This window comes from Haemaphysalis longicornis, unplaced genomic scaffold (assembly GCF_048455015.1).
Source record: "Haemaphysalis longicornis isolate Haplotype H1 unplaced genomic scaffold, Haemaphysalis longicornis Haplotype H1 scaffold_4, whole genome shotgun sequence".
Classification (NCBI taxonomy): Eukaryota; Metazoa; Arthropoda; class Arachnida; order Ixodida; family Ixodidae; genus Haemaphysalis; species Haemaphysalis longicornis.
In genome coordinates this window covers 117,028,983-117,044,138 of record NW_027526361.1, presented here as the reverse complement: position 1 = coordinate 117,044,138, position 15,156 = coordinate 117,028,983, and the positions used below count along the sequence as shown (strand labels likewise).

Sequence of the window (15,156 nt, the reverse complement as noted above, 5' to 3'; positions counted from 1 at the left end):
TGCGTGTCTTGAGCGGCATTTTAGAGAGCGCTCAGAAGCGTTCGCTCGAGCTCCCGACGCCACTTCGTGGCCGAAGCCGCCGCCATGTTTCCGCCGCCTGCCGCGCCGCGCGCAGCGTGCGGGTGGCTCCGCGGCAGCGGTAGCGCGCCTGTGGCGTGCGCGGCGCGTTTTCGCGAGCAAAAAACGCTCCATGCGGTTCACGCTTAAGACAGCTTGCGCCGCGTAGCGGCCGTTCTTGGCCCCATATCAAGTTCTCGCATTGAGTGACGGAGAAGTTTCGTGACCAGAACGATATTAAGGGACTCTGATAATACTAACCGGAAGTCGCTACACATTCGCACTGCTTACTCGGAAGTATACATACCGGAGTCACTAACTAACCTTTCAGAGTAGCGCCACTGAGGCACGCACGTCAGCAACGGCGGCCATTTTGGTGTTTATCAGTGTTTCCAGACTGCCACTTCTACGGCCTCGCCGCTAACTTTGACCGGGTAGTTTGTAAACAATGCTGAAGACGCAGGAAAATTACTTTTTTTCGGACACACGTTGCTGCTGAAATGCTGCTACTACACGCGGTACCTTTGATTCGCGTTCGGAACGACGTCAGTCGCGCGCAGCCGCAGAGCAGGGACGACAAGCTGAGTCTACACTATAGTTGACCGAATAAAGCGCATAAACCACATAATGGCGGCGCCCATGAACCGTCGCAGTATAAACGAAAGTCACGTGATGCGAATTCACCAACCATCATTGCGGCGCACGGAACAATTAAGGAAAAGAGTGCCGATACTCTGCAGTCAGGACGCGCGCGCTGTAGCAGCCATTCGCTAGCCGCGCTAAGCAAGCCGCGCACGAACGACGACAGAAGGTAACGAAGAGTTGTGCATTATATTCTACGGGCGCAAGCTCACGGCATCTTAGGCAGCCAACGGGGCACTCGGATCGAAGTAATAAAGATGACGCACGAATCGCCTCTTCCACACCGTAGAAGTACAAACGCCGTTGCACAGCAGCGGACCTGTACACAAGAGCGCCATTTCGATCGGCTCACCGCAGCCACTGAGGCAGTAAGTGCACGCAACAGCGAACAACTACGGGTGCGAGCATAAGAGTGATGTTAGCCCGTCGCGCGGCCGGGAACAAACGAAAACGCTCGCGGGGCTTCGCACGGAACGGGGGCCCGGAGAACGTATACACCGTAGGCCAACAAAGTGGGCGGTGTTGCGAGCGCCTACGTGGATGGCTTTCCCACGCTGCACCGAGGCCCCTTATCGGTCCGAGAACAGGCGCCACCCGCGCAAGAGCTCGAGCGTGCCGACGTGCTCGCCGGGAGAGAAGAAACAGATCGCCCCAACAACAGATTAGCACGCATCAGCGACGCTCCGCTGTAGCCCGAATGTTTAGGGCGGTGTCGAGTGGCTGGCTGACGTGGGAGTTGCGAGCAGACCAATTAAGGGGGAAATCAGCTTACCGCAGTCAGACGGCGAATTACACGCACACAAAAGCGGCCGGCTCATTATCAGGCGTGTAGATAAACCAGCTACTAATATCTGTTACTAATGGCGCACGAACGCACGCCGGTTAACTAAAACGGCAGCTCGAAAGACGATCGTTCCACGGGACGCGGTGAAGGAATACAAGCACGGAAGCGATGAAGCGCGCCCGGGATGTATACCTTGCACGTCGATCGGTTTCGCCGCGCTCTGCTGCGCATCGCTGCGGGAGTGAGATCGCGAACAGTGCATTAGCGATAGCGACAGGCTGGTGCAAGATTGATGCGCGTCAGCAGATGTGCTAGACGAGGACTGGGGGAACGAGGGGAGGGATTATAGCCACGTCTGTCCTCTTGCGTGGTTGCATTACGTCACACTTCACATACAGGCCTTGGGACTGACCGCAGGCTGCAGTTAATGTCTTGGTTCGAATTATGACTGCCCATTGCGAGACTCGTCAACGTACGTTTAAACGTCGTGGTCCAAAGAAATATTCTTATCGATATGGGATGCGCAATTTCTCTCGTATGGCTTCAGCGCTCGTAATAAACGAGTGTCATCGCGACCTACTAGGAAGTTAGAAAGGACGTCTTGCTCCCCGGCGCCGGCATATGGCGATATAGCGTCTATACCCTGTGCCTCCAGCGAGACCGCCCAGGCGCGAGCACGAAGCCGCACGAACAGAACAACGCGCACACGCGCTGCTTTTCTTTTAAGACGGGCGCTTCGGGCGAGGTGAATGTAGACGTTGCGTCGGACGGTGATAAGTGGCGGTAACAGGAAACATAGTAGAAAACTCCAGCAGTCGAGAACGCTAAAGAGGGAATAGAGGAAGTAGTTCATCTCTTTTGTTGCGGGAAAACAGGAGATTTGAAGCGCTAGGAAAGAAAATGGGGAAAGTTTGGCCATTTTCCCCGGGAAATTATAAACCAATTCCAGGGACAATTTTGCTTCAGTTTCTTTATTCCATATCACTTTTAATATTCCTATGTTCCACAAAAAAGAGACAATACTGTCCCTATGCCCTTTTCCGTGTTCTTGACTTTATAATATATATATATATATATGGTAATTAAAAACAGATACAAGAGAAAAATATTACAAAAATTTTCTGGCGTTTCAGGAAGAGGACTTCATCACAGAAGATAGAAATCCCTCTTCCTGAACCGTCAGTAAACTTTTATTTTTGTAATGTTTTTCTCGTGTTGTCTGTTTTTCCTTACCATAGTTTCTCGCGCTTTGTGAGTTTTTTGTTTCCAGAATACATTATATATATATATATATATATATATATATATATATATATATATATATATATATATATATATACAGTCGAACACGGATATATCGAACTCGAAGGGGATCGCTAATTAGTTCGATATATGAAAAATTCGATATAAAAAAATAAAGGCCCGGAGACCTCACCTGTGGCGGACGATCACCTACAATCGGCGCATTCAAGAATGACAACTTATTTCGCACACACGATGCAACGGGATGTTTTATTTCCGTGAAAAAAAATCGCTTATTTTGGCCTGCTTCTTCGTCTTCGAAATGAAGTTGAAGACGCTGGTCTCGATCTTATCGAGGCTGTCCAGGTGCGACAGCCCGGTTCCCTCCATGTCGCCACAACAACGTCGAATCAAGACGAACGCTGCTGCCACTTCGGCGGCGGAGTACGCGCGTGTAGCTGCCGCCTCGTTCGGACTATCTTCGTCGCCACTTGAGCTGTCGGCCTGGGCATCCTGGGTCCCTGCGACCGCAGCTACAATGTCCTCGTCAGCGAGGCTCGCAACAGCCTGAACATTGCAGTCCACTTCCACGAAATCGTCGGCAGACACTTCGGGTGGAACGGCAGCCGGGAAGAGTGTCGACAACTCGCGAAACGCGTCGTCTAGGCGCTCTTCGTCGCCGTCTTCACCGGTTTCCGCAAGTTCCGCCGTCACGAAGCCTGCCTTCCGGAAGCAGTTGGCCACTGTGTCCGTCTTCACGTCTCGCCAGGCGCCCGTCAGCATTTGAATGGCACCAAGCAGGTCAACCTTCAGCTCGGTGCCCATGCGGAGGTTGACCAGCAGCCTATCAAGGAGTCGCCTCCTGTAGCCCACCTTGAAAGACTTGATGATGCCCTGGTCGAGCGGTTGCAGCTTCGCTGTCGTGTTGGCCGGCAGAAACTTCAGCTCGATGTTTTTGAGCTCGCAAGTGGTGTGGTGGGCCGAGCAGTTGTCCACAAGAAGGCAAGCGCGACGCCCCGACTTGCCCAACTCGACGTCCCACGCTTGAAGCCATTCTGTGAACAGCTGACGCGTCATCCACGCCTTCTTGTTCGAGGCGTAGCGAACGGGGAGCTGCTTACAGTTCTTGAAACAGCACGGTGCCCTTGCTTTCCCGATCACAAAGGGCTGGAGCTTCCGAGACCCATCCATGTTGGCCGCCAGCAGAACGCTCACGCGGACTTTACTCATTTTTCCGCCATGACACGTGCTGCCCCGGACGTCGAGAGTCTTGCTCGGCAGCATTTGCCAAAATAAACCGGTCTCGTCGGCGTTGAAAATTTCAGCGGGTGAAAACTTCGCCGAGATTTCCGGCCACTCCTTCGTCAACCACTGCTGGATGTCCTGGCTGCGTACGGCTTCGCTTTCGCCGGAAATGGTTTTGCCGACGATGTTGTAGCGTTGCTTAAATCGGTGAAGCCACCCGGTGTTGTCGCCGAAATTGTCCTCACCCAGTGCAGCGGCAAACCATTTGGCCTTAGCCATCAGCATTGGCCCATCCACAGGAATGTTCTTCGCGCGCACTTCTAAAAACCAGGCATAGAGTGCCTTTTCTACTTTCCCGTGGGCAGTAGCACGCACACGACAGGCTCGCGACGTTCGCTGCTCCGCCGCCTTTGCCTTGATATGCGCCTTGTTCTTCAACAAAGTGCTCAGAGTGCTGCGTGGCATCCCGATATCGTCCGCCACCGTCGAACTTTTTTCGCCCGCCTCAACACGCTGTATGGCTTTTAACTTCGTCGCAAAGTCAAGGTTCCTCCGCTTCTTGACGCTGGCCATTGCTACACGAGAAGTCGAAAATTCAAGCAGTCCGCAGCGCCTTCGCACAGCACGCACGCAAAAGAGGAATGCGGTGGTACGCGACAATTAAGGGAAGTGAACTCCGCCAACAAAGCGCACGCGAACAGTCGCGATGACGGCGATGGCTACCCGGGCTGCCTGCTAGGGCAGCAGCGATGTACGAAAGGCGCGAGCTGTGGTTGGCTGATCAAAACTCACAAAACATCAACAGCAAAAAAGAAAGAAAAGAAAAAAGGAGGAGGCCGCCGGCGCACAACAGCACAGTCCGAGCCCCCGAGCCCTCACGTTTTTCAAGCGTTTCGGGTGTCGGCGGAGGCGCTGTTACGCGAAGGTGGCTAGAGTTCCTCTAGCTCCCGCAGGGAGCTAAGAGTTGCGCGACCGACCGCCATCTTTGTTATCCGGATTGCTGCGGGAAAGCCGCCCGTCGCGAGTGTAGGAGCCTCGCCGCCACGCTTCCGACGGCGGCCCACGCGCGGTGGGGGCGCTTCGGTCGGCGGCGCCTTACGGCGGCTACGCTGGATTCCTGCGATGTCGCTCACGCTTCTGCTGCTGCTGTTCCTGGGCGGGGCGCGGTGCCGCCCGCGTCGGCGGCTGCGGCGCAGCCGTAGTAAGGTGGTTAGCCACCCTAGCCGTAGTGGGGGCTTCTCTGCGCGGCATGGATGACCGGAGTGTCGCAATCACGGCGGCGCGTGGAAAAGGGTCGCGCAACTCTTAGCTCCCTGCGGGAGCTATATACAGGAACTCTAAAGGTGGTGAAGGTCGCCGGGCGCAGCCAGTGCCGAAGCGCACCTTCCGGCTAGCGCGGCGTTCGATATATCCGATGGCGGGTAAAAATACCGTTCGATATAAACGTGCGAACTTCTATACTTTTACAAAGGATTTTCAAGGGGATAATTTACGAGTTCGATATAGCCGAAAATTCGATATATCCGTGTTCGATATATCCGTGTTCGACTGTATATATATATATATATATATATATATATATATATATATATATATATATATATATATATTATAAAAAGCCCAGAAAGTGAAGGAGAGCACAGTCGCCCAGATAGCCGAATTGGTAAGGCATTCGACATGAAATCGAAAGGCGTGGGTTCGGTCCCCACTCTGGGCGCGTGTTTTTCTTTCTTTCTTTCTTCTGTATGTTTAAAAAAATGTTTACTTCCTTAACCGTAGTAAAAAAGAAAAGAGCCTAACCACACCCCTATGCCTCCTTTGGCGTTGTAGACTGCTGACCTAATTTTCTGTATATATATATATATATATATATATATATATATATACATTCTGACGAAGGCTTCTCCGAAGCCGAAACGTTAATACATTTTCGTTCGTTACCCATTAGTCTTCGCTTTCACTGTATATTTTTTACCGGCCCATCGTACTTCATTCATACGCTATATATATATATATATATATATATATATATATATATATATATATATATATATATATATATATATATATATATATATATATATATATATATATATATATATATATATATATATATATATATGGTCTTTGCTGAAACGTTGGCAACAATCGTGGTCGCTACCTTGTTTGAAGTTTTCGTGTGTTCCCTACCATCTTCCAAGTTGTATTGCTCCCTTGCTCCCTATACATACATACATGCATACATACATACATACATACATACATACATACATACATACATACATACACACACAGCAATCTCTCGTCAACTCCATCCGATAACTGCAAATATGGGTTCAGTCGAAATATTTACCTCTTGTAGGTGCTATGTGTTGCCACCCCCCCTCCCTCCTCATACCTCGACACGTTTCTTCGGGAAAACCCGGATATCTCGAAATCTTGACAGAGAGGACACAAGGCAAAGTACATAGCAGACAGCTGATAAGGCCACCGTTCGAACGCTTAGCTCCCAGTACGCGCCGAACGCGGTCGTGAAGGGCAAATGCACGCGGAGATACGGGAAGAAGCCGCGGGCTGGTCCCAGAACGCGGAAGGGGGTTTGCACGCTTTGTATACGCGACACACTCTGGCGCAATCGCAGCGCAGTTTCGTTATCCAGGAAAGTGCAGAAATAATTAAGTTCGAGGGTTGAAGCAGCTCCGTTACTGCCTCGTCTTAGTCCGGGAAACTATACGCACTGGGAAGTAAACGCGCGCGAGGCAGATGGTTTGATCGGTAAGTGGCTGCCGGCTAACTAAATCTCCAGCTAAATTGGTAGGTGGTGTTGATATGCGGCGAATAGGGACCCGCCCTGTGTGCCGAGAACAGAAAAAAAAGGCCCAAAGGAAATCTGAAAGAAAACTGCCGCGTCTCTCCCACAAGCCCAAGCGCGCTGCAGGCACGCACGCACACACTCACACAAGATAAACACTGTACTCCTCGAAATCGGGTAAACGCTATCGCGGGTTGTTTACGAGAATCGCACTTGAATGTGTACAGACAAGGGAAAACACTAAGGACAGGCGAGACGACACGAGCAAGCGAAGTTCTTCCGCATCTCGTGTCGTCTTTCATGAGTGTCTTTCCCGTTGTTTAAACACTGAATTGCGTGCTCGGAAAGACTGCACATCTTCTAGCCACGTTTGAAGACATCGCGCGGGCACTATATATATATATATATATATATATATATATATATATATATATATATATATATATATATATATATATATATATATATATAGGATGACGGTTGAGGCACAGAATTTCTGGATCTGAGGGCGCGATACTATGTTTCCCCGGGTACTCCAGCCATCGGCCATACCATGCTGCATACCCCGGTTCTCGTCCAGGGCGACAACCGACAAGATCACGCGCGTTCACTTTCCACGATGTCGATGCGAGGGATATACCTATGTGCGAAGCATACGTTTGAGTGTACCAGGGTTTCCGTAAGTAAAGAGAATCTAAATGGCATTTTGTCCGACATACAATCCGCATGGTCAACAGAGCTGTGAAGCTGTGAAAGTCGACCCAAGATTACGCGGCTGTTGCTCATGATTATGACGAGACGATGCAGAGATATAAGAAAGCCGGTGAAAAAAGTCTCACAGAGAATTTCAATGCTAACACAGAGAGTAGCCGAAGCGCGCGGTTGGAAGTAATGTTATAATCAAGGGGCCCTGCAGTTCCTCTGTCGCACTGCTTTGCCGTCGGATTGTGTAGTTTAACCAGGAAACCTGTTATTTATCCATTTAACGGACGTCATTTGAACTGTATTGACTGATTGATAGCAGGGTTTAACGCGTCGACGCAACGCAGGCGATGAGGCGCGCCGTAGTGAGGGCTCCGGATTCATTTTGACCACCTGGGGATTTTAACGCGCGCCGAAATCTCGAACACACGGGCATTTTCGCTTTTCGCCTCAATCAGAAAAGCGGCCGCCGCGGAAGGGAGTCGAGCCCACGACCTCGTGATCAGCAGCGCAACGCCTTAGCCACTGAGCCACCGCGGCGGGTCATTTGAAATATAAACCATGAAATAAGAATGATTCACTGTTTTTGGCATCCCTTTCTGTCGGGTTGATGTCATGTGCCAGCTCTTCATACGTTTACTATTTTTCTAATTTTAGCACTGTGCTCAGTGGCATCCTCGTGTGTATTAAGTTTCCCTTCTTACAGGCTGTACCTTATCTACATCATCTGCTTCTTCTCCTCCAATCTCCTTTTAAGGCACCTCTACAGACTGTAATTTACTGTCTACCTATGTACTTGCTACCTCCACCCCAGGGCTTCCGGAAGACAGACAATTCCCTGGGCACTGTCTCTCCCCACGAAAACTGCCGAACCGCTCCCGAACTGTCTTTCTACTTCCCAAACGTCCCATCGTTCTGGGTACACTTGCCGCACAAAGCTGTCAGTTCAGAAGCAACGTGAAACACAACCAAAAGTCAAAACACTACACTTGACGCTATCGTAGATTTGTCTGACATTCCTCTTCGGTAACCCGTACATCTGCCCCGAGTTTTTCATTCCAGTTTTTTCCTCCGGTTATTATTTTCTTTTTTGGAAAGCACCATAAGCTAGAAGCCGCTTTACGAACCGTCGAAGTTAGGCAGCAACACTGCGTGGTTTTCAATGTCGTTTCAGGCTATCTCCAAAACCGAGTGTAGGCTTTTTGCCTCGTTCCCTTTTACATTGCAAGACTCTTTTGTCAACAGAGAAAACATTTGTACGACTGGGATCCCTTGGTTGCCATAAAAAAGCATTTGGCTTATTTGGAAACTGCTACATTATACAGTGCTTCCGAATTTCGAGGAATTTCGCGTAAATGGGCGTGTGAGCAAGGAGTGAGTAAGTGAGAGAGAGAGAGAGAGTGAGAAAGTGAGAGAAGTAGAGGGTGAGTGAGTGAGAAAGTGACAAAGTGGGTGAGTGAGAAAGTGAGTGAGTGAGTGATTGAGTGAGGGAGGTTGTGAGTGAGTGAGTGAGTGAGTGGTGAGTGAGGGAGTGAGTGAATGAGCGAGTGAGTGAGTGAGTGAGTGAGCGAGCGAGTGAGTGAGTGAGTGAGTGAATGAGCGAGTGAGTGAGCGAGTGAGTGAGTGAGTGAGTGAGTGAGTGAGTGAGTGAGTGAGTGAGTGAGTGAGTGAGTGAGTGAGTGAGTGAGTGAGTTGCGGACAAGTAGGACTAGTCTTGCGAGTGTCACCAGAAATTACAGGGTCGGATCGCTTGGCCGCCAATCAGATCGGCGCATTAGCTGCACCGCCAGGAAGCCGCGACTGCTGAAAGGGTTAAAGGGGCACTGAAGTGAATTTGTCAAGCTCCCGGTTTTGCTTGCACTGCGTAGCCTGGCTCAAATTAACACACTTTTCATCGTTTATCCGGTTGAGAAGTCGGTAATTATTTTATAAAGAGCGAAAGAAGAAAAACTACCATGCGCGGTCTGCGGCGGCCGCCCCAACTAAAGGCTGTGACGTCGGGAGGAGATGCACCTTGATTAAACGATGTCCAAGGTTAGCATTCAAACAAGTTTCGGTTTCGGTTCTGTAAAACAACATGCTTGACATCCGACGGCATCGTTGGATGGGCATTCTTGATATCTAAGTAATCGTCGTACCGCGCTTCTGTCCTGTTGTCGGCTGTAAAATGCCCAAGATAAGCCTCCCAGGACGGCTTGGAATCGTAGCAATCACTAGTCGAGGCCTACGCAGTGGATGAACGTCCTCCGCTTCACCGCAGTAGCTCAAATGTCATCCGCTTTTCCCCCATATTTGGAGCTTGCCTCACTCATGCCTGTATCGTACAAAGCGTGGTCGCACCAGGCCAAGGGTCTGCTAATTCTGGCCTGTGCACACTGCACGCAAGCAGTCGGTGCTTTGGCAACAGCACGCCAACGAGAACGCGCTAGCGTGTCAGTGTCAGCCTGCGCGCGTTCTGTGAACTAGTTCGTGGAGCAGTGAATGTTACGGGCCAAAAATGGCGAAGTCAGTATACAAAACACCGTCCGAAAAAAAAAATCACCTTACAAAAAATATACCCTCGGGGATTCGAACTTGTGACTTGTTAAATAGCATACCTAGCGCTCCAGAACACCCGGCACGGACCCGCGCTGCCAGCGTTGCAAATATAGGGTATATAATATATAACCAGTTTACGCTTTTATTTAGTTTCAGCATTTCAAGCAGCTTAGGTGACTATTCGTTGCAAAGCGCTCGTGCAGTAAGCGTCCCCTAAATTTCTACAATATCCCACGTCTAACAATTGCATTTCGTTAACACAGAAGCGTTCGCAGATGCGTAGTCGTGCTGCCGACCACTGTGCATGTTCACCCAGCGCAAAAAAAGTGCTTCGTGCTTCCTAGTTTTACGCTTTGCGGTAAAAGTATCAGTTGATTTTATTTCCTTAGTGCCTATATTGACTTCGCTGACTCTTCTCTCGCCTTCAAGTGGCCTTAGATTTTCCTACTAGCGTACCAGTCAGCGACGCAGCGTTATAGTGTGGAGCGACCTGGACTCGGAGCTTGATACAGTGTAAAAACTAACAAACTAAAGAAACACACATTCTTCCATTCACAAACGTGTCGTGGCTTAGTTTCAACTCACTGAACGAATTGCGGCGACCCGTTGGCGGCCGGCGGACTAAACGCTGGGCCGACTGACCCTGCCGGAAAGTCGGCGAGCCGTGCAGTAGCGCAGTCAAGCCAAGTAATCTCCTCCTGACGTCACACGAAAACGCCACGCGAGGATGCAGAGAGGAGGACAGTATTTTGGAATTGATTTTTCTACTAAATAAATTCTCGTACACGCGCTCCGAATGGTCAGTACATGGCCTATTGAGTCCGGACTACAATTTGCGCTAGTAATCCCGCAATGTTTACAAATGACTTCAGTGTCCCTTTAATATATCTAAAATTACAGCATAAAGACACTTCAGCGAAGGTGCAAGGCAGCTCGAGGCGTGAGCCACGGCAGTTTAAAACGTTGACTGCTGGCGCTGATTGGCTTGGACAGTGTCCAAAGTACGCTGAGTTATTCAAGGAGCGAAGGAAACCAGTGCTTTCTCTCCGCGTCTAGCACAACAGTGCCGTGCATTGAAAACGCGGCCCTCCGCAGGAAACGGGGATGAAAGCTAAAGAACAAAACGTGCGCCCATGAAGAAACTGCGATAACAAAAGTTGCCAGAATCGTTTGTTACGCGCACAGAGCGAAAAAAGAACAGAAAATGAGAACGCAGGCATAGCAGGATGTTTCGCAATGACTACAAAGGGGACATTAGGCCTGCCAACCCGTCAAAGCTTATATAGGTGCCGCATCCGCAAATAGCTAGGCGACGCGGGTGTCCTGAGTAACGGCAGTGGATCCGAAAGGACGCCTTTCCGATTTAAAGAAGCGATCTTGCGCGCTTTACAAACAGCCAACTCTATTGGAAGGGAAAAGTAGGGCGCGAGGGCGTAAAAAATCGGCGGATAAGCGTGAGCTCTGCGCCCCGAGTCGGGAGTCGGAAAGAGACCAATTTTTTTCTCGTCGAGCCCGTGTGACAGTAGGCTTCCCGCCGAATTGTGAAACGAGGAACAATAAGGGAGCAGCAAAACAAAAAAAAAAGCAAAAAAAAAGAAGAAAAGTTATCTCCTATTTCCGTAGTAGACCCCAGCTCCCACAGCCGCAAATGCGGTAAAATATTGCCTCGCCCTTTTACAAAAAGCCCGGGTTGGGGAAGATGTCGGAGCAGAAGCCTTACAGAGAAGTCCCACCACAATCCCGACACTAGGAAGTTTGGTTGCGTCGGTATAAAGCGCCAAATTTTGCTTCCAAACACCAAACGTACGAAAAAACTTGGGTGCTTGAGCAAGCAACTCCACACTCCATAGATCACCCCTCGATGCGAAGCGAAATAGAAATATCGCCCGCCTCCTGGTTGCCAACTAGGCTACCTAGGTATCTAGCTGGTATGGCATTCGAAGCGTATTCGCGAAGTCGCAGGTTCGGATCCTAACCTGGGAACATGTTTTGTCCCCCCCCCCCCCCCCCCCCTTCTGTGATATAAAAGACTTGAACGCACTTCAATGCCGACGACCGGTAAATTATTTTGCTCCTTCCTTGGCGTACTTGACTGCTGGCTGTGTGTGTGTGTGTGTGTGTGTGTGTGTGTGTGTGTGTGTGTGTGCGTGAGAGAGAGAGAGAGAGAGAGAGAGAGAGAGAGAGAGAGAGAGAGAGAGAGAGAGAGAGAGAGGGGCGGGCACTGTACGCTACCGTAGTTCGAATCTGTGACAACGATTACGTGCTTCACGCCATCCATTCTTTACACTTTTGCTGCGTACATTCTTTAACGCGTGAGCGTATATGCCCGCACTGTGAATATTCGGGTCGCGAGGATATGAAGCCAGTCATTCAAGGGCGCATGACATGGGCAAATGAATATGACAGCGTTTCACAGCATCGGCATGTGCCGGAGGCAGCCATGGAAGAGCGTCGCTGGATAACGTCACTCTGTCGGAATGTGAAGCCCGTCAGCCAAGGTCGTAGAGCGAAAAGATGCCCCGCAGCTGTTGCCCAACGCGTTGCTTGGCAACACCCCGGACAGTCAGTGTGTAGCGCTGCAAGCCGGTGCTTTCTGTGCGCGTCGAATGCTACCGCGCATCACGGAGCGGCGCTCCCCATGCCGGAACGCTACCACTCGCATTCGCCTTCACACATAGAGCTTCGCACTACTATACTCGGTGACAACTTAAGAACGGCACCGGAAGTTGCCGCTGTGCCTTATCACCGTAGCCGGATGTTTCTCCGAGCGGCGCAAGTAGGGCTTTACTGGGAATGTTTTGAACATGGCGTGAGCCGTTCCCGTGATTTTTTGTACTTAATATGCTTATAAACGACTCCGGTGACGACAAACAAACTGCGTGAGACAAGGCAGACGATATCACGCATTCATAGCAAACCCCTTTCAAAACGCGCGCGCACTGAAGTCACGGGTCCGGCGCTTTGGCGGAGTGATACACTACATGAGGTGGTGCCGTTCTTGAGTTGTAACCGAGTATATATACTTGAGCGAAATCTGTCGCTGCAGTCGCGGGCCGTCGTGGGCGCCGCCATTGCAGCTAGCGACGTACCCCGCCTACTTGGCTTGGCTTCTTTTTTTGTTTCGGAGACAAAATCAATACAAAAGGGTAACATTTTTTTTCTTCTTGTTCTTCTAAATGATCCCTGGCAAAAAACCTTTCTGAAGCTTCAATTTTATAATAACAAAACAAATTCGATTAATCTTCTACGGCAACATCGCTGCTTTTTTAGCCGAAGCCAACTTTTCAGCCTGTTCGTGAGCCATGCCAAGGACAAGTGGAACGTGCCTGCCCGGTACATGACGGCACGCTCGCTGAAGCGGGGCTCCCCTAGACAGTGACGCCACGTTTTCCTCTAGTATATATTAGTATGAAACTCTATGCTTTCACACAACGGCGTTTAATTACACGAGTAAGAGTACGTGCCCTTATCATGAAGATTCGTGTGGCGGGTGTTTCAAGCTCGGCGATAAAGACAGCATAGCGACAGCAATGAGGTTAGCGGCGCCGCTACCGCGGCGGAATAATGTACGTGGTTGCGCTGTCTCGAAGCGGGCTAAAACTAAATAATTAGACAAACAATAATATAAACACTCAGAGAACAATTAGGTAAACAACGACGGCGGAAATGACAAAAAGCGGAATCGTTCACTTCGCGGAAAGACCCCTTAAATATTAAGCAGTTTTTTTTTTTACGTAGCGCGCACACTGTAAACGAACTACATTGAAAAAAATTCGCGACTTTCCCCTAAACAGTTCTTCAAATACGCGCGCACTGAGCCAAGCTCAAAGAAGCTTAGCGTTCGCTTTACGTAGTTAAGCATTTAGGGTGAAACGTAATACGTAAAAAAAGGAACGCACAATGTTCCCGGAATGCCATCGGCATTTTTGTTCTTTGGGTACAAATAACGGCGCTTTATAGGGGTATCTCCAAATTTGCTAAACGACTTCCCAAGTAAAATCGAAAAAAAAAAATAAAACCCCGCCACGCGTCTCAGAAGGTGAAAAAAAAAAAAAAAACGCTTCTAAATAGAACAACTACCAGGCCAAATACGACAGCTGTACAGGACGTACAGAGGTTTATGGTAAAGCAGGATCAACATAACAGATGTTTTTTTTTTTTTTTTTTTTTTTCACGTCGACAGCATACTTCGCGAACGAGCTCATTGATAACAAAAAAGTGCGACCGAAGTTGAGCGCTAATCTAATAGAGAAACAAAGTCGTTTGATATTTTCCGCGCGAGTGCCCTAAAACGCGGCCGCTAATGAGCATAAATAATTAATTGCCCCATTTTAATTTACCTTCAGGCCGCCCGGTTATACAACATCAACAATGGATTCCGCCTAACGTTCAGAGCCAGAATCGCATTAGCTATTACGAAGTTGTTCCTCCACCCTTTCCGTTACCTGCACTGAAGAATAATTAATCATTCACAAAATCCCTTGCTGTCTTCTACAGCATCGGATTCTCAGCTGGGGACACAAGAAGAAAACAAAAACAAGAAACAAACTTCAGGTCACGTGACTAAGAAACAGTAACAAATATCGTTTCTTCTAAACAGAATTCCCAATTCAACTGCAGCGTAACCTCCCTAAAGTCGGTCCCCGACATTAGGGCGAAACAAAGTAATCCGTATTATACCTTCAATTACAACTGCGCGAAACATGGGCGTCCCTAATGGGTCTGATTAAATAAAGCGTATTTTTCCCCTTTCTGCGAGCTGCGTGACGTCTTTTGTTTTTTGTTTTTAAGAGGCTTCAACTCGGGCGGGTATTTCCCCAGAACGCTGACAGCGGTTCTGCAATTCGGCTGCAAAATACCCCTTGCAGAATGTCTTTTTTTTTTTTTTTTTTTTTGTAGCGTAAGCTACACTTGCCGAGGTTGAGCAGTTTCGCGTGGGCCGTGAAGGGCCGTACTGCGCAAGCGCGAAGAGCATCAGATTGAATTGGATTTGGATTTAGATTGGCTTGAATTGGATTTGGATTTGGATTGGATTAAATTGGATTGTATTGGAAATCCAATCCAAATGTAGTGCGGGTGCGTGGAGAATTGGGTCTCCACATTCGCCAGTCGGCGCATCATTCCAGAGGAGTGA

The 15,156-nt window shown here is 49.3% G+C and overlaps 1 protein-coding gene and 1 non-coding gene across 2 annotated transcripts in view; one reads left to right on the top strand and one right to left on the bottom strand.

Moving 5' to 3' along the window:
* Positions 1-15,156, bottom strand: part of LOC144179303 (uncharacterized) — a 160,391-nt gene that overhangs the window by 37,331 nt on the left and 107,904 nt on the right. The gene's annotated exons all lie outside the window — the stretch shown is intronic.
* Positions 5,616-5,687, top strand: Trnas-uga (transfer RNA serine (anticodon UGA)). Its single transcript has one exon. It is a non-coding gene; the product is annotated as a tRNA-Ser (tRNA).